The sequence below is a fragment of the Tursiops truncatus genome, chromosome 10, assembly GCF_011762595.2.
Source record: "Tursiops truncatus isolate mTurTru1 chromosome 10, mTurTru1.mat.Y, whole genome shotgun sequence".
Lineage (NCBI taxonomy): Eukaryota > Metazoa > Chordata > Mammalia > Artiodactyla > Delphinidae > Tursiops > Tursiops truncatus.
In genome coordinates this window covers 3,600,338-3,620,246 of record NC_047043.1, presented here as the reverse complement: position 1 = coordinate 3,620,246, position 19,909 = coordinate 3,600,338, and the positions used below count along the sequence as shown (strand labels likewise).

The following is a 19,909-nucleotide window of genomic DNA, read 5'->3' as shown; positions in this document are numbered from 1 at the left end:
ATATAAACTGATTAACTCAGCATGCAAAGCTAAGAGGGAAAAATGTAAAGAATCGCAGACACCAAGACCACAATACCTAAAGCTTGTCCAGGCGATAAGGGGAAGTGATAGAAAACTTAAAGAAGATCACAGAAATATGACATGAAAACTGGCATCAGAAGAACATTCCAGGGCTTCCCTGGCGGCTCAGTGGTTAAGAATCCACCTGCCAATTTAGGGGACACGGGTTCGAGCCCTGGTCCGGGAAGATCCCACATGCCGCAGAGCAACTAAGCCCATGCGCCACAACTACTGAGCCTGCGTGCCACAACTGAAGCCCGTGCGCCTAGAGCCAGCGCTCCGCAACAAGAGAAGCCACGCACGGCAACAAAGAGTAGCCCCCGCTCACCGCAACCAGAGGAAGCCCGCACACAGCAATGAAAACCCCATGCAGCCAAAAATTTAAAAGAAAAAACAAAAGAACATTCCAGTTACTCAAATACAGAGAAGGAAACCATGGGTTTGTTCACTAGGTGTACAAACAGCTTACTACAGAAGCATTTATCAAGACAGGGTAGCCAGTTCCTTGAAAAAAAAAAAGAAAAGATAAGACAGCATCAAACTCTACATCACTAGTTTGTGCTCTACCCCTTACAAAACTAGCACTGATCACTCCTTACTTCCAACAGTATCAACAATCTAGTCTACTGATTATAGGCAGTACTATTACTGACAGAAGCAAAATTTGAGCTACAAAATTACCAATATGTCTATTAAAACAGTTACCCATAAAAGCTGGATTTTAGTTTAGAACCACTGAAATCATTATTTTTTAACTCTGAATTTCGGTTTCCCAGTATCACCAAGCTTTCACCTAGAAAAATAAAAAGAATATACAGTAATCTATTTAAAAATCTGCTTTAAATAAGTTTCCAAGGCTTCTATTTTAACAAGTTTTCCCTAAAGTTGTACTTATTCTACCAAAAATAGGAACAGATACCACTGATTCAAAACAAGGAAATGTGTTGATTTCCAAAAACCTTTCTACACAATAAATAAATACCTGCATTCCCTAGGTAACTTACAAAATCATTTCCAACAGAGAACAGGTACTTTACAAGCGATCATTTTTTTTTAATTTTAGGATTTTAGCCCATAAAAGAACATAAGACACAAAGCAATGGAGCATGACTGCTAGAAGGAAGAAACCATAGTATTATTGGCTACAACACAGCTGTGTATCTAGAAAGCTCAAATGAGCTGACTGATAACTATCAGAACAGGTAATAGTTTGGTGAAGGGAGTGAATTTTAAAATTTTAGAAATCAATAGCATTTTTCAATCCCAACAATGACCAACAGGAAATAAATCTATCTGGAGAAAAACATCTTCTATAATAACAAATATAGAGAGGGGCCTGTTTGAAGCAAATTATCAAAATTTACAAAGAACCAGGAAAGAAGAGCAGAATAAACAGAGATCTGCCTTGTATGTATGAAAGACTGAATGTATAATGCCAGCTCCACTCAAACTATTTTAATGTAATTCCCAATAGAAATTTCTACAGGGGGAGGGGGATGGTTAGGAAAAAGACTTTAAAAATAATCCCCAAGTTCATTTGAAAAATTAAACAAGTGACAGAAGCTAGGAATTTTTGAAAAATAAGAAGAAAACAACAATAATGAAAACTGGCACAAAAACTGACAGAGCAAATAGATTCTGAGATATTTGAAAACTTAATATATATTCTCATTAACCAATGTATCAATAGAAATAGCACATATAAGAAACAGTGTTAACAAATTGATTAAGTAGTTGGGATAAAAATGATCTGATCTTCACTTCATCCCATGTGCCACAATAGACTGTAGAGAGTTCTATTATGTTTAAGAAGAATTTTCAAAAAAAAAAAGAATTTTTTTAAAGAATTGTTTTTAAAAAACGGAAGAAATATTGGTAATTTTTCAAATGATCTGTGGTTAGGAATGACTGTTAAACAAGTAAATAAAATAAATGAAAGATAAATATATTTGACCCCACGAAAATGTAAGACTTTTGATATTTACAAATATCAAAAACTTTGAAAGGTTAAAAAACAATTGGGAAACATTTCTGCACTGAATGACAGAGTCCGCCCCTGTTTACTTGAGCTCTGGTACAGAATATCAGCTCTTTGAAATGCTGATGGTTTTTCCGCATCTGACACCATATAAAGAGCTCTTCGCATCATTTTAAATACAGATCTGGGAAACACAAGCATATATTTTATTTCAAAAACAAATCTGGGCTTTTGAAAATAGTTTATCTGCCCATAGATTTATGAGATGTCATACACACAAAGAAATATCTTTGGTTTGAGAAACACTTTGAAAAGACTCCCAGCTTCCAGTTACACGGGTATGAAATAAAGTCTCTGAGACTTTTAAAAACCATCAACTGCCACGTCTTTGTTCTTTCAGAGAAAAAGTGCATCTTATTTTATCAGTATATCTTGAGAATGATATATTTAGAACGAAGATATTTTTCCTCCACTGTGAGCTTTCTTACCAAAACAACCTTACCTTTTGTGTTGTTTTAATCCCAAAGGAAATAGTATCTGATAAATAAAGTCGACTGAAAAAAAAATGCACAACGTGAGAGCTGTGAGTTAAGTTTCATTTGGGGCAAAATGAGGACTATAGCCCAGGAGACAGCCTCTCCGAGAGCTCTGAGGAACTGCTCCAAAGAGGTAGGGGGGAAGTCAGGATATGTGTGATTTTGGTGAAGGGGGTGCGTGCAGTTGAGCACACAGTTCGGCAGAAGGTTGCTGCTGGTCACGAGGAGCACACGTCTCCGTTAGTGATGTTAGTGCTTTTCTAGATACGAAGAGATGCAAGAATTGGGCTCATAAACTCTTCTTCTGGAAAGATCTAACTCTCTGAATACCTGTTCTGCCAGTTTCCCCAGAGCACAGAGGGCCTCATTCCTGATCTCCACCCTGAACTCCTTTCAGGGGGCGATGAAGGTCAGCGACTGTAGTGGCCAGTGACTTCATTCTTATAGAAGCAGATGGTGAGTGACAATTTTTAGCTGACAATAAAAAGAAACATGATAGGGAAAAAAAGTTGAAAATTAATGGTTCAACTACATTTACACCTCTGTAATTTTTTCATATTAAGTCTCACAAGAGCTGTGCTGAAGCAGCAGGCCCACTGCTTCCCTAGATCTGCTCTAGAAGGACACTCAGCAAGCGGGGACAGCACCTCTGAGTTCAGCACAGTCCGAACAATAAAATCTCCTGTCTCTCTCTTCTCTGCAAAAGGCAAAACACCTGTCCCAAAGGTATGAAAAGAATGGAGCTAAATGCCTAGGCAACCTCTGGTGACTACACTCACTGTATATAAAAGTACCACCACTTACTATTCGACAACGAGACTAACTAAAAATTAGTCTGTGTTTACATCCCAAGTGTTAAATTTTTTTACCTTCTACTTTGTTAAATATTATATTTGCTTTGATGACTGGTCACCCAATTTCCCCATAAACTTAAATCTCTGGTAGTAATAGTGAAAAACTAATTCATGACAGTTCTACACATCGAATCACCCAATGTAACTGTATGTCACCTAAAAGCATTGCTAAAATATTAAAGAAAAATGATTTACATCATAATTTCTAATTGCTCAGGAACATGTTGACTTTCACCTAAGAACGTCTGTTCAAAAGAAGCAGGATTGGTTTCCGGACGCCCAGGGGTCGCGGCTGCTTGGGCCGATCTTCAGCTGGCACAATTACAGGCTGCGCAGCAGCGAAGGATGAATGGAGCTCTGGGAAAGGCGCTGTGTCTGAGGAATGACACCATTTTTAAGTAAGTCTTTTCCCTCTTGAGGTTCAGAACTTCAAGAGAGAATCCCATCTGTTCTGCAGGTGGCATTCATCTGAGCACCAGTCGGCACTACAGGTCACAGCCCACGCGCGGCATTGGAAGATGCAAGCACCTAGTTAAAGCACAAGAGCCCAAGAAGAAGAGGGGAAAGTGGAAGTGAGACCTATTAATTCGGGGACAGATGATGAATATGGGGTTTGAAACATTCACCTGACTGCATATGATATGGCCCTGGCAGAGAGTTATGCCCAATATGTTCACAACCTCTGCAACCATCTCTCCATTAAAGTCGAGGAAAGTTATGCGAGGCCCACCAAAACCATGGAGGTGTTGCGGTTGCAGAACCAAGGCAGCAAAATGCTCCTGGACTCAGTTCTTACCACCCATGCGTGAGTGGTTCAGATCAGTGGTTTGAGTGCTACATTTGCAGAGATTTTCTTGGAAATAATCCAAAGCAATCGTCCTGAAGGAGTCAAACTGTCAGTGAGGGAGCACACTGAAGAAGACTTCAAGGGAAGGTTCAAAGCCCAGCCAGAACAGGAAGAACTGTTAGCCAAGTTGAACTAACGCACTGCAGACCCTTTCATGCCAGCACTGGTGATAATGAGTGCCAAGGGGAAGAGCTTCCTAGGTGGCCAAAGTCAAGCAGGAGACCCTGACCCTCAATATCGTAAGTACCCATCTCCACAGCCAGGAGTGCCTCCTCTGCTCTGTGGAGGAGTGCTTGCCAATTGTCACCACGTTCCTTTGAGCCAGACCTAGGTATCTTCCATCTAATAAAAATCTGCTGATGATGGACGTGTGTGTGTATGAGAGAAGTCACTCCATGCTGTCGAGTATCTTTAACTAAGGGATTCAGTTTCTCTTTGCCTGGTGCTTTAGCACATAAGCATGTTCCCCTCCAGTATTTCCCAATCCGAGTGAACTCATCCTTTAAATCAACCTAGCATGGAGTTCCTTTAGTGAAGGAGACAATCATAACATAAGTAAACCCTCTGTGGATAGAAGGCATAGGGAGGGATATTTTGTATATGAAAAAACCCTCCAGATAGGATCAGGGTCTGTCCATAAGTGGAAAAAAAAGTACCTTGTGGGGTAGTGAGTGACCTGTCATAAGTATGCAGGTAGATGTTACAGAACTGCAAATTAGGGTTGCCTGGAATGAGTTGAAGCAAAGAATTAAAGCTCGATCTTGGTCACGCGTCAGAAAACTACTACTTGTGAGCCAAATCCCATCAACTGCCTATTTGCTTTTTAAAAATAATTTATTGGGGCTTCCCTGGTGGCGCAGTGGTTAAGAATCCACCTGCCAATGCAGGGGACATGGGTTCGAGCCCTGGTCCAGGAAGATTCCCACATGCTGCGGAGCAACTAAGCCCGTGCGCCACAACTACTGAGCCTGCGCTCTAAGAGCCCGTGAGCCACAACTACTGAGCCTGTGCTCTAGAGCCCGCGAGCCACAACTACTGAAGCCCACACACCTAGAGCCCATGCTCAGCAACAAGTGAAGCCACTGCAATAAGCCCGCGCGCCGCAAAGAAGAGCAGACCCCGCTCGCAGCAACTAGAGAGAGCCCGCGCACAGCAACGAAGACCCAACGCAGCCAAAAATAAATAAATAATTTTTTTAAAATAATAATAATAATTTATTGAGGTGAAATTCATATGTCACAAAACGAACCATTTTAAAGTGAATAATTCAGTGGTATATAATGCATTTGCAGTGTTGTGAAACCTCTATCCAGTTCCCAAACCCCATTGCCTGTTTTTGCAAACAAAGGTTTATTGGAACAGAAAAAAAAAAAGAAGCAGCAGGGTTTGAAATCATTTCTATCTGAATGACATATGTGCATTTAATTAAATCAATTCTAGATTTTTAATACTGGTCAAAAAAAATAACATCAATACCTAACTATGGGACACAAAGCTTAAAAACCCATCTATTAATAGTCTTATGAATACAGCCCATCAAACCAGAAAGCTGCAACACTCTGAAGAAGAAACGTGGACACAAAGCACTGCACGTGGTCTCCCTGCAGGTCACCCGTGGATCTCTCCCTCCTTGTTATTCCCACTACCCTTGGCCACGGTTTCCAGGAGAGCACCTGTTCCTCTCTCTGGCCTTGGTCCTCACAAAGGATCAGATGGGGCAGAAGTGAAATGGACAAGGAATTTGCAAATGTGTGAGTCACTGACAGCAATAAAGACCCGAGATGAGGACCCGAGATGAGGACGCTGAATTGGAAGCAGGAATTCCTGACAACCACACCTGACAGTCACACGTGCTGGGGACTGATGTTCCCACAGGTCAAGAGGCAACAGATGGCACGTGACTCAGAAGCAGACTTCCGTTCCAACGACTTCACGGAAATCACTAAATCGTGATGGAAATCATCAAAAGGCAACATCAGATCCTAACCTTAATTTATAGAGAGAAAGCCTCTTCTGGAAACAGGGGTTATACACAGCCGGAGCTAGATGGCAGTGGACAAGGTTCCACACCACAAGATGACACGGCTCATCTGTCAAGACTGCAAAGTTTGACTGAATAATTGCTTTTACCCTGAGGAGATACATTAGTTTTTAATTTTTTTCTCTGATATTAAAAGATACACAATTATTTTATGTTAAAAAACAAACACGGAAATACAGAAAAGAACAAAGAAAAACATTTTTTAACTTTATCTTTTAAACCAAAGCACCAGAACTATACACTACTTCATACTTTAGACCACCTCTTTAAGACAACTCAAATGCCCAGGTGAGGCAGAGATGGGGGGATGAAACATTAGCTGTTCTCTGTCACAAGGGGTTCTTCGGCGTAAAGTTCTGACATCCTCATACTACTCCACCGCCATCTCTGCCATGGCCACCACTCATGCTAATTTACTGAAAACCCATTATTATATCTGGAACTATGCTAAGCTCTATATACACATTATCTCATCTACTGTTAAGTCAATAGACTTGGGAATTTTAAGCTGTACTACCAGACTTTAAAAAAATTAATCTAAGGGCTTCCCTGGTGGCACAGTGGTTGAGAATCTGCCTGTCAATGCAGGGGACACGGGTTCGAGCCCTAGTCTGGGAAGATCCCACATGCAGCAGAGCAACCAGGCCCATGAGCCACAACTACTGAGCCTGCGCGTCTGGAGTCTGTGCTCCGCAACAAGAGAGGCCGCGACAGTGAGGGGCCCGCGCACCGCGATGAAGAGTGGCCCCCGCTCGCCGTAACTGGTGAAAGCCCTCGCACAGAAACGAAGACCCAACGCACCCAAAAATAAATAAATAAATTTATAAATAAAAAAGTAATCTAATGTTTTTCATAGAAAAATCATACATAATAATAACATTCAAATGTTATGAAAGGGTAAGCAGTGAAGAACAAACTTCTACTGCCTCCTGGACCGCCCTATAAGCAAGTTTCCATGCTATACAACTGTATGCATCTATACACACACATATACCCCCAACCCCACAGACTTAATTTTTATGCAAATGTTAGCATCTGTTCTGCACCTTATTCTTGTCAGTTAATTTATACAGAAGATACTCCATAGAAGTCCAGTAGCGCACATAGATCTACTTCATTCTTTTACAAGGTGCAGGGTATTCCATCATATGAAAGCCCCACAATGTATTTAGCCATTTCCCTATTGAACATTTAAATTTTTCCAATTTCTTGCTAAAATGAATAAATCTATAAACAACACCCTTGTTCACATGTTTGCATATACATAAAAGCATTTTTAGGATCAACTCCTAAAAGCTGAATTGCACGGTCAAATGGTTTATGCATCTTAAACTTGAACAGATAGGGCCAAATGGATGTCCCCAACGGGAGTGCACTGGTTAGGAGTCCCACCAACGATGTATAAGTGTCAGGCTCCCTGCACTCTTTGTGACACCGTGCATGATCAAACTATTTTACGCCTGTATTGCCAAAGAGGTTACTAAAATGAAGTCACATGAAATACTTTGTAAGGAGTTTTTTTTTGAAGTCCTAAAATACTGTTGCTCAAATCACCATCCATGACATCAAAGAGTTTAAAATATATGAAGGTAGAGCTCCGCAGTATTCACGGTGACAAAGAGAAATACATTATAAAGGAGCGTATGATCAACTAGAGGACAGCCAGAGAACCCACAGACGTGCGAGAGGAGGAGCAGCCAACGCGGAGAATGACGGGGGACGCGTCTACGGGAGAGGTGAGGGCCCGGGCGGATAGGCAGTGATGGATGCGTAAAGTCTAGAGAGCCAGAAAGGATCAGGGAAGACGCAGCAGATGGTGCACAGACCAGATGAGCGAAGGCAGAGTTCAAAGTCACAAAAGACACTTAGGTGGTGTGCTGCTGGTCTGACAGCTCGCTGGGCATGGTCAAAATGCCAAGGGGCCAGTCAGACAAGTGAAGCGAAACGGCCGCCCAACAGCACGGCTTCACAAGTGACAGCTGCCGATAAAAATGTCTAAAACTCAACTGTAAGCAGAGGCCAGCAATCCACAAAGGCAGCTTCCTCCACTCTAGGTGATCATATCCTTGAAAAAGGGCTCAGAACCTAGCAAGGCAGAACTCTCCTCACACATTTTCTACACTCACTCTAGGACCCTCTTGAAAACATCTACTTAATATGATCGTGTTGCTCAAAACAAGTGGATCGAAAGCAACACTACGACTTCACCACTCTGTGTTCCGTAATCTTCCGATAACTGCAATTCAGTCTTTTCAAAACGGAGACAGCAGCAAACACCAACAAAAACAAGAGCTTTGAAAGAAAAAGTCCTGGGTTCAAATTCTAAACCTGTCTTAACCAGCAAGTCATTTAATCTCTTGAAACCACGATGTTGTCATCTGCAAAATGGTTATAAACGCTATGCAAAGTGAGATAACATTATATAGACATATAAATATATCAATATGTATACACATGGCATCTAAGAGGGTGCCTGGCACACAATGGGTGAGTTCTATGCACAAATTTCTTTCTTCTCCCTTCCCACCTGTTTCAAGTAAAATCAAAATACATAGCATCACTTAAATATTGACTCTTCCCAAGCACATGGCTTAGTTTTCTTTAATTTCACTGACAGAATTCCATCAAAACAGAACAAAAGAGTACTTGGTGAAAGAAAATGCCTAGACAATTAAAAGAGCAGAATGGTACATTTTACAAGTTACTAATACCAAAAAAACCCCAAAACAACAACAACAAAAAAAACCCAGGTATTTTGGATTAAATTTTAAAAATCATATCAGAAACTCAATGTTAGTACAGCATTCTTGATTTAACCTATAAACCTGAGAACTGAGTCAACTCAGAATTATTCACTTTGCTGAATAAAAGCAAATCTAGTATCTGCTCTCCTATATTCCTTATTACTGAACCACTGTGGTTTTAATCCCTTGTCCTAGTTGGAACCATCTTCCCCTGTGAACACTGACACACCCTTGCCCTTCACACTTTATCACCATGAGCTCAGGCAGGCTCTCACAGGCAGAACACTGATAAATGGTGTTGAAACCACATAAGACTGCCTTTGTTTGCGTTTCCTCTCTGACCCTAAGGCATCTTATACCCAATGTAACACAGCTGCGTGCCCTTCAGGTGCACGAAAGTAAGGTTCTCTGAGGGAGCATGCTTTTGGAGAAAGCACTGCTGGTTAATCTGCGTAGCTCAGCTACTTCAGGTACATCATCAGTCATCAAAACCAGCCAGAAACTGCTAGAGCAGCATCTTCCAAACTTCACATAAATAAATCTGCAGGTTTTCTAACATTCCACGCTTTCAATTAGCCTTTCTATGCTCTGCTCATTTCTGTTTTATAACCATATATTTCTTCCCATTGATTCTTAGCACTTCATATATTGGCAGGAAACCACTGCCAACCTGGTATAATGTCATGCATTTATGCAGTGCTTTTAATTAAGTCACTTTGGCACCTCCTTAGCATTCTGATGAGGACAATGTGTCACCTTTCTTGACGTGGAGGCAGCTTAGTTTTCTGTGCATTTCTGGTGTCTGCCCAGGGCTCTCCACACAGTAGGTGCCCAGGGTCCGTCGGTCACCAGAGTGACGCAGTCCTGGGTTTGATTCCTGGCTCCAGTACTTTGCAAACCTAACCTGGAGCCTGACAAATCATGTTACGTCTCGGGACTTTAGTTTCTTGTCTGAAAAATAGGGGTGAAGAATACCCATTTCACAGTTTCTGTGAAAACTAAATGAAATAATGCATTTAAAGTCATTTGCCAAATAGCTGGCACATAAGGTCTGAAGAAATTGTACATGACTTTCACTGAACCACACATACATCCTCACACAAGTTCTGAGACCACAAATTACACTGGTAACAGTGGACAATGGGTTCAGAGTAACGCCCCCTTTAAGACCAGGAACAGGGGTAGAACCTGCCCTGAGAAGCAGCCAATGTTCTGATATTCGCCTGGACCACAGGGAATATTCCCCACACCTTGTTTTGTGGTCCATTTCTGTCCATAGTGATCTCACACTTCCTTTAGACCCAACCCTACTGTGACCCAGTAACAACCAACGTGGGAGTGGGGCAACTAACCCCCAGCTCTCCCTTACATACGTCCTTGTATCTGACCTTCCACTCCTGGTCCTAAGATGTCAAAGTAACATAGAGATGAACGTCCGTCAAGTTAACCTTCAGAGTCAGATAAGAGGAAATCCCAGCCACCAGGACAGCACTATTTTTTGAGCCCTTTTCTGTGCTCAGTGAATCCTAAGGAGTAATACAGGTTCAGCAGGGCAGGCTGGACACGGTGAAAGCAGAGCCATTTAAATGCTCCCAGAAGATATGAAACATGGGCTCCAGTTAACCTCTCATTCTGAGTATCTACGTACAAAGCACTTTAAGACTACAACGCATCCGTCTAATAAAGACACTCTGAAAGAGGAGACATTACAATGCAGACCACCACGATTAATTCAAGTAAACAATACAAGAGAGAAAATTAAATCTTTTATCCAAAGATGGCTGACTGAGGTAGATACCTGAAAACTTCAGAGTTCATTAGAAATGATGGTCCCAAAAATATTCGACAGTCTTTAATAAGATTATCAGCGAACAGTATTGACCTAATAATGCTAACATCTGTACAGTCTTTCAGAAGTTACAACGTATATATGTTCACATGCTCACATGTTCTTACTATTCAAATCTAACGACCTCATCAGAGTTAATGAATGAAGATATCTCTGGGGGAGCCTGGAGGCATAATCCAAAGAGGTCTGTTAATGAACATGAAACTTCTTTGATGCCACGTTTCTGATTTGTTTTCTAACCCACAATATCCCTGTACTTGTTGTAATCATGCCTGCATGATAAAACCTCCATAATAATCTCTAAGTTATGGGGTTCGGAGAGCATACGGGTGGTGAGCACATCGCAGTGGTGGGAGGGTGGAGAGGTCCCACTCTCCCACCCTGCCCCCTTTCCACACATTCTCCTACGCAGCTCTTCCATTTGGCTGTTCCTGAGTTATATCTTTCATCATAAACCCGTAATACTGAGTAAAGCACTTTCTGAGTTCTGTGAGCCAACCTAGCAAATAGTTGAACCTGAGGCCGGGGGGTTATGGAAACCAAAGATACAGCTGCTTGGTGAAAGGTACAGGTGGAGACCCAGATCGTGACAAGCATTTGAAGGAGGGGAAGTCTGGTGGGACTTAGCCCTTCACCTACAGGGTTTGAGCTAACGCCAGGTAGTCAGTACAGAATTTAATTTAATTGTAGGACACCCAGCTGGTGTCCAGAAATTTGGAAGAAAAAAATGTATTTGTTATCACAAACGTTATGACTAAAAACAGCTCACAAGTACCTCAACCATGGCAGGACAGCAATTATAGTCAATTTAGAGACACGGGTGAGTTCATTCTAGATGTGCATAATTTTGGAACATCACTCTAATGTTGGGAGAAATTGAACAAGGCAGAGTACATGACTGATTTTGGAAATCGGCATCCTACAGAAACTTAAACATACTGTACCAGCGGGTCTACATCAAATTGCAGAAGAGTTACCCTCTATCAACTTGTTTATGAGGCCGTTGGCCAGGACGGCCCCGTGCAGATGTTCATGATTTGATGGAAGGAAATGAAAAGCGTTCCTTCTGACAACATGTCAGGGCCCCTGCTCTAGAATCTGTGATCGTTCTGTCCAGAATAAACGTCGTTTCAGTCACCAGCACAGCAACTTGGGCTTCCCCTGGGGCTAAGTGTAAGCCCTGGATGCAGAGAGTTGGAGCTCAGAGGAACTGGGCCCAGTAAGCTCCCCACTGATGGTCACGTGACATAAATAATGCCGTACTTAGCAATCCTGGACGAAGGTAACCATCATGTCAAAAAAGCATGTGCATCTTCTAAGTTGTCATAATACTTCAAAAAGCATACCTGGGCTTCCCTGGTGGCGCAGTGGTTGAGGGTCCGCCTGCCGTTGCAGCGGACACGGGTTCATGCCCCGGTCCAGGAAGATCCCACATGCCACGGAGCGGCTGGGCCTGTGAGCCACGGCCGCTAAGCCTGCGCGTCCGGAGCCTGTGCTCCGCAACGGGAGAGGCCACAACAGTGAGAGGCCTGCGTACCGCAAAAAAAAAAAAAAAAAAAAAAAAACATACCTATGATAAGAAAGAAGTCACACTTCCAGTCCTCCCTGACACTGAGGATTGTTTTTTCACCTCCGCCAATCTGATGCTTTAAAATGTATGCACTTCACGGATTACTCGTGATGTCTATAATGTCTTCATATGTTTATTAAACCTTGGACTTCTTTTTTTAAACTGGCAATTCTTGACATTTTACCACTAGAGCGATGATTGTTTTATAACTAATTCATCCATCACATATACTGCACAAATTAGAAATATTTGCTCATCTGCCTTTCATCTTTCTCATGGTGCTTAATAAGGAAAACATTTTGGAATTTTTGAAATATTTTATCACAAAGCATAAATCGTGAGAGGCACCTTCCTCAACAAGTGGACATTTTTTTTCCATAGGTAACCTGAAAATGTATGCAAAATAGTTGTGACACTAGTTTTTCAGAACCTGTTGCCTGAGCTGCAGGAAGGTCGTGTGCCCTACGATAAGCAAACAGAAACGCCCGTGGCCCCCCTGCTCTTCAGCAACTGAGTGACCCTCGTCCTGCTAGAGCTTGGAGGGAGGACACAGCTGAGCGCCCCTGTCCGGGGAGGCAGGCAGAGCGGCTGGGGTCTCGCGAGTCCCCGCCTGCCGCTGGATGGCAGACGGGGCAGCACTCAGCGGACCCATCAGGTGCACTTAACATCAGGGAGCAAAATTAACAATGCATGACTCTGGCAATTTCCTTAGTGGTGATATAAAAGCTGGAAACAGAGTTGCTTCAAGCGCTCGGGCACAAGTAGATGTCAGCGATTTCTCTCCCCTTTGACAGAGGGGGAAAAATTCAAAACATCCACCAGAGCTCTGCCAGCTTACGAGGGGATGAGATGTCCAGGAGGACCTGATATGCTAATGTGTCTCTGAAGCATCCAAGCAACACAGAAACATTCTTTGTTAACCTAAAAGGAATAACCAAACTAAAAAGGAGTACTAAGAAAGGTGAAAGCCATTTCTGATAAATGCTCAAACTTCTCGAGCTCTGCGCCTATGAGCTACATCGACGTACAAGGATGCAGATGTTTGCAGTGCTGCTAACAAACGCCCTCCCGCAGCAAGACGGCTTGTCTCTCAACATGACAATCTAAGGAGGCGGGGAAGTGACAAGGGAACACGGGATGTGTTCTCGGTGGACAGCCAGTTGACATTCCTTTCTCCGAACCCGTAACCTCAGTGCACATCTTCCCAGAAATGGGACAGCATCCCAGGGGCCGCCAGCCAAGCCCAGAAAGGCAGAGGGAAGGCTGGACTCTGTCGTTCATTTCATTGAAGTGTCAGGGTAAACAGCTACATTTTCTCCAACACTGTGTGTACGGAGTTGTTCATATACCTATGCTTTGGGTCCCGGAAAGTGTGCTCTTCAGACGTTGGCAGAAGGAAATTCATCTCACCAAAATGATTCAAATGTTCCTTCACCGACATGTTCAAAAAACTTACAAGAAACAGAACAAGAACTGAGAAAGGGAAGAAATGATGGTTGCGAGGTGGGAGGATCCACATTTTCACATAATAGCAGAATGAAATGGTGACCAACACACTGATAGAAAATCACAGTCTCTTCTTCCTTGCAATTATCCCTGAAAAGAGCAGTGACTGGCAGGTAAGGGAAGAGAAAGGTGGAATAGATTATAAATTAATTGGTAGAGAGAATAAATCCCAGAGGTAATGTCAGTCAGTTTCAAGCAGGTAAACTGGATATGCGTCATCCTCGCTCTTTTATGAATACATTTACAGGACTGTACAGCAGGAGCTGCTGTCACTGCAGAACACGGGGCAGTGCGGAAAGTCCTCGGTGAGGCCAGCTTCCTACCAGCTCTTTCCTAAGGCCCAGCAGTAATGAGCCCTTCACCAAACTGGTCATTCAGCTCTGTCCTCCCAGGTAGCTGGCAGTAAACCCGAAACCCAGGTGAGATTCTGGACGACAGCTGCTTTCCACCCTAAATATTCATATCATAACAGAAACTCATCATTAAAAGTATATGACTGAAAAGTATGACTTGCTACTTGTATAATATGGAGTATAACGAAAGCAGGAGCAGGTCTTTGGAGCAACTCTAAAGTCATAATGGAAAAATAGCCCCATCTTCATAAGGCCAAACCTTGGTATCTCTCTTGGGCAAAGCAGGGCAATTGCAAGATGGCATGAAAGACAGGTTGTATGCAACATCATTCTGTCCATCATAACTGTATCAGTTTAAATGACCCAGTGGATCTTTAAAATTACAGAAGTTAAAGGGGGGAAAAATAAACCTTTCTTGAGAGGGAAAATATTACAGATTGGAGGAAAAACTTCTAGAATTTTCACATGTTATGACAATTAATTGTATGCCCTATTCTATCTTTATGAGTATTTCATCGGTACCTCCATAGTAAATAAAGTTGTCCCACAGTATGTGCTGGGAACTGGTTAAAGGGCCCCCATGAATATCGAAATCCAGATGTTCAAGGCCCTTATATAAAATGGTATAGTATTTGCGTTTAATCTAAGCACATCCTAACCTATACATTAAGTCAACTCTAGATTGACTTAACTAGTACTACAATCATCGATCCTATAGAACTACATACTTAGTCAATCGTTTGAAGTCGCCTAGTCATCATTATTTTTATGGGAGACTAAGTCACCCATTTGACAACGCAAAGCCAATAATCTAGTAAAATAGGCAGAATACAAATAATACAACTAATAACAGTAATAAGGTCATAAGTAAGTACTTAAGCTAAGAACTTCCATTAGGTTCAGCCCAGTACATCCCCAGGTAAATTGACCCAGCCTGTTCTATACCAATTGTTATCTTTAAGGGAAATGATACTTTGCATTGTACATAAAGTTCACCAAAGATGGGCTTCCCTGGTGGCGCAGTGGTTGGGAGTCCGCCTGCAGATGCAGGGGACGCGGGTTCATGCCCCGGTCCAGGAGGATCCTGTGTGCCGCGGAGCGGCTGGGCCCATGAACCATGGCCGCTGAGCCTGCGCGTCCGAAGCCTGTGCTCCGCAACGGGAGAGGCCGCAGGAGTGAGAGGCCCGCGTACCGCAAAAAAAAAAAGTTCACCAAAGATATCTCCAAGTAAAGGCATGGATCATCGTGACCCCATACAGGATTGAGAAATGAATGTTATCTTCTAAGGAGTTACATGGTTGGCACCAGGAGAAGAGAAATTATCTTTATGGCTGAGCAGGCATTTCTGCCATTGGGGTGGGGGTCTGGTCAATGCACACTGCAGACGCACGAGGCACACCAGAGGGGAGGGAGGAGGCCCAAACGATGGGCAGAGAAAAAAAAACTGTTTAAATTTTTCTTGTCGTGCCTTAAAACATGAATTGTTTTACCAGATCATTTTCCAATTAAATTTATATCTACTTACGTGATTATTTGATGGACATCTGTCTGACCCACCAGACTGTAAACCCTTTTGTTTGTTTTGGTCACTATTATATCCTAGTTCCATAGCAGTACCTGAACTATACCTGTGTTGGGAAGGAAGAAATTTCCTCTATCCTTCTAGGTTCTTCTGGCTGGTCTAAGAATTAAATTGACATGAAACAGATTAACAGGAAAAAATAAAAAGTTTAAGAACATGTAACGTGGGAGAGACCCAGGAAACCTGAGTAACTCACCAAAATGGCTGAGGCGCTCAGCTTAAATGCCACCTTCAGCTAAAGACAAAAGAGGGTGTCAGGGGTAGTGGTTTGGGGTGTCAAAGGGGAGAAAGGTAACTGACATGGACACAGAAAAGCACTGTTTGGTAAATAAATGTTTGCTGGGACATGCACAGACAGAGGGACACAGAGTGGACTCTAATCTCTTGCCTTTTCTGAACCAACTGGACCCTAGGACCTATTCGTCACGTGGCACTTATTAATATCCAAGCACCTTGTGTCCTACAGAACATCTATGGAAAGCACTGAGTTCATGCATCTGAAATCTTCTCAGTTAATGTCTATGTTCCGGGCAACCCAGGAAGGCACGTGGAGCTGCTGTGTGCCTCTGCTGGACCCCAGCAGCGCAGAACTTACCTCCACCTACCTTTCCAAGTGAACGGAATACTGTTTTCACCACGCACACAGCTCACTGCTAAATGCACTCCTGACATGTACATTCGGCTCTGTCAGGGCCGGGTCTCCGAAGCTCCCTGCTATCCCGTCCTTCCTCAGCCAGCTCACTTCCACCCACCCACGCACTCAATCCTCACTTCCTTTAGGAAGCCTCACCTTCCCTCCACTCCCCGCAGCCTCCCAAACCCCCAGGCCGGGTTCAGGGCGCAGCCTCTACACTCATCTGCACCATTCACCAACTAAAAGTAAAGAGACGCTTCTTTATTACTTGCTGGGTGCTGGGCACGTAATAAATACTTGTGAATGAATCTCCCACTAATTACTGCTCCTGGAGGACAAGCACTGTATCTTATCAGCTTTCTACCTCTAGCACCATCCAAGCACACAGTAGCTGCCCAATAAATACATTTGTTTAACAAATATTTACCATCCGTATTTAGTACCCAGCTCCTAATATTCCCTCAGGAGTCAAAATATTAACGACTTGGATAAATTAACTTGTACAAAATAGGAAAGGACTGGCCAGGGGAAAGGGGTTCTTCCACTTTAACAAGTGACTTTTAAACAGACAGCTCAGGCCGAAGGCATCACTCCGTGTCTGCCCTCCAGCTCGTAAGGAGCGGAGGGGAGCAGGGAGGCTGCCCTGAGCCACCGCCCTCCTGTTAGATCTGGATCAGGCTCCTCCTAATGCTGTGACTCCTGGGGCGCTAGTGCACCCCAGGCCTGCAGGGCACTGTCCCCTGAGCTGAACAGGGCTCCGTCATGCTCAGCGATTCCAGCACTCTGGACAGCTCCATTTTTCTTTCAGGTAGAATTTGTGCTTGGGGCCCTGCCCTGCTTGTGCAGAGAAGGACTCAGGGGACTGCAGACAAGTTAATTCACAAGGAACTGTGAAAAGTGCTGCCCACCGTGGCTGTTGTCTCATCTCTCCCACGACCGAACTGGCCACTCGAGAGACACAGTGTCACCAACCAGAGGCCACAGCCCTGAGCCCGGGAGGCTGTGGAGCCCGAGGTTTAGGGCACAAGCTCACAGGCCGGGGAAGGACTGCAGCTGTGAGTGGGTCGGCTGAGGGCGGGGCTTCGTGGGGACGGTGCAGCCCTGCAGCTGGGGTGTCCTGTAGCCCAGGAGCGCACAGGTGGTCGTCACTTCGTCACGCTCAAGCCCATCAGTGCGTCCTGGACCGATTCCCACGTGTAGCCCAGGCACAGCACTGACTCAGTCTGCCGGGTCCTCCAGTAGTCGGGGGTTCCAGTCCCTCCTCGGGGCCCCGTGTATCCATGGGTCCCTCATGATTCCCTCTAACATGCCTCTCATTGGGGTTCAGGGTCAGGAATTGATCAAGCAGGTTTTCACTCTCTATGAACACCAAGAAAAACAAGTCGTATATTCTGCTCAATACCTGCTCACGCAGCTCTCTGAATCCCTTCCCTTAAAAGGCAGGGACCGGGTGGCCACTGAGGGGCCATGAGAACGTCTGTGGAGGAGCTCCAGGCATAACAAGGGGGATGCCACGGAAGGCACTCAGCTGGCCTCAGCGCTGAATCCCAATTCTCTCACCAACTAGCTGTGGCTTTGGGCCAGGAATGTAACTTCTGTGAGTCTGTAAACAAGGGGAGTCTCTAAGGTCTTTCCCAGTAACATAAGTCTTGGGTCTCTGATCCTACTGGGAAAACAGTCCTTGTCATCACTGATTAGAAACACTGTAAAATGAACAGAGAATGAAGAGAAAAACAGAAAACAGATGTTTGTTTGTGTGCTGTAATAAAGAATATACCTGGAATGAAAGAGAAAAGAAGGTATTCAGCCTGCTGATGACGGTGAACGCACTGCTGAAGCCACAGTCTGCCGTCTCTCTTGTGCAGGTCAACGTCCTAAAGCAGGTTCTGAGGCTTTGGGGCCTGTGGACAGCGCCCCCCGGTGGCCGCACACCAGTCCTGCCCAGCGGACACCACCTGGAGGAATCTGCCGAGGCCTTTCCCTTCCAGGCGGCCGGGGTCCAGCACAGAGTCAAACATCTCTCCTCCGGTGATGTACCCCATGACCAGGAAGAGTGTCTCCTGGGTCTCGACCACCTCGAACAGTTTCAGGATATTGGTGTGATTCAAGGCCTCATGCTCTGGACTTTGAGGAATAGCCTCTGCAGGCTGGAGGGGCTCTGTGGACTCGTTAATTAAAAAGTAAAAGAATGAAGAAAAAAGGAAAAATGTTAAGGAAGAATAAGAAAAAAATAGTAGAGGAGGAAAAAATAACATACAAATTAGACAAAGAGCCGAAGAGGAAAGAAGCTAACTGTGGTTCCAAGTCGCTCAGGTCACCAACAATCAGCTTCCTGGGTTAAAGGACCAAAAACCTAGACCCAGACAGGGACTCACACAGGTACCTGAAATCTCTTAACAGTGGTTCCTGATGAGGTCATAGCAAGAAATGCACGAGTCACAGCTGGGGATAATCCACAGCGATTTTCTTACTTTTTGGTCTCAAGAACCCTTCATTCTTTCTCTTTAAAGGGAGGAGGACTGACCGCAAAGGGTCTTCTGCTTCTGTGGGTGACAGCAATCAATATTTCCCTTATTAAAAGTTAAAACGTATAGGATCCTTCAGTGGCCTTTTCATTTCTAGTTTAAAAAGCTATAATAATTTTGGGCTTTTAAAGAGCTCATAATGTCTACCCAACATATCCAATTCCTTTTTTTGAAGCTCTGATTGGCCTCAAAATGTTGCTACAATGTAACTGGCAGGATGATACTGTAAGAAAATGTTCTGTGGCGTAAGACACAATAAGGTACATTACCAATGCCTATAAAGCCATAAAGCCAGGGGAAGGTGGCTTTCATCATATTTCATTCCTTATTTGCAGTGCTGCCCAACAGTCTTTGGAGTAGATTTCTCTCTTCCATGAGCCAGAGAACTTGCTGTGTCCGTTTCAGTTGCAGCTGTGGGCTGAGAAAGCGTCTCTTCCTTTTCTGAACCGACAACGCACTGTTCTTCGTGTCTGTATTGTTCAGCATGGGTGGGAACACGGGTGCTGGACATGAGGACAGCATCAGGGGCGGGAACCGAGAGGCCCCTTCATTTATTCCTCCTCTCACACTCTTCCTTTCTTTATGCACATCAGAGTCTCTGACCTACATCATTTTCCTTTTCTCTGAAGAACTTCTCTTAACAACTTCTAGCCAGGCAGATCTGCTGGTGACAAATTCCCTCAATTTTTGTTTGCTTGAGAAAGTCTATTCCTCCTTCACTTTTAACCGATAATTTCACTGATTTGTGAAAAATCAGCTGGAATCTTTATCCTTGTCCCTCTACAAGTAAGGTGCTTATTTCCTCTGGCTTCTTCAAGATGTTCTCTTTG

At 43.8% G+C, this 19,909-nt stretch overlaps 1 protein-coding gene and 1 pseudogene across 4 annotated transcripts in view; one reads left to right on the top strand and one right to left on the bottom strand.

Moving 5' to 3' along the window:
- FARS2 (phenylalanyl-tRNA synthetase 2, mitochondrial) overlaps positions 1 to 19,909 on the bottom strand; it is a 458,205-nt gene that overhangs the window by 406,436 nt on the left and 31,860 nt on the right. The window lies entirely within an intron of this gene.
- On the top strand, positions 3,774 to 4,411 carry LOC101320831 (large ribosomal subunit protein mL48 pseudogene; annotated as a pseudogene).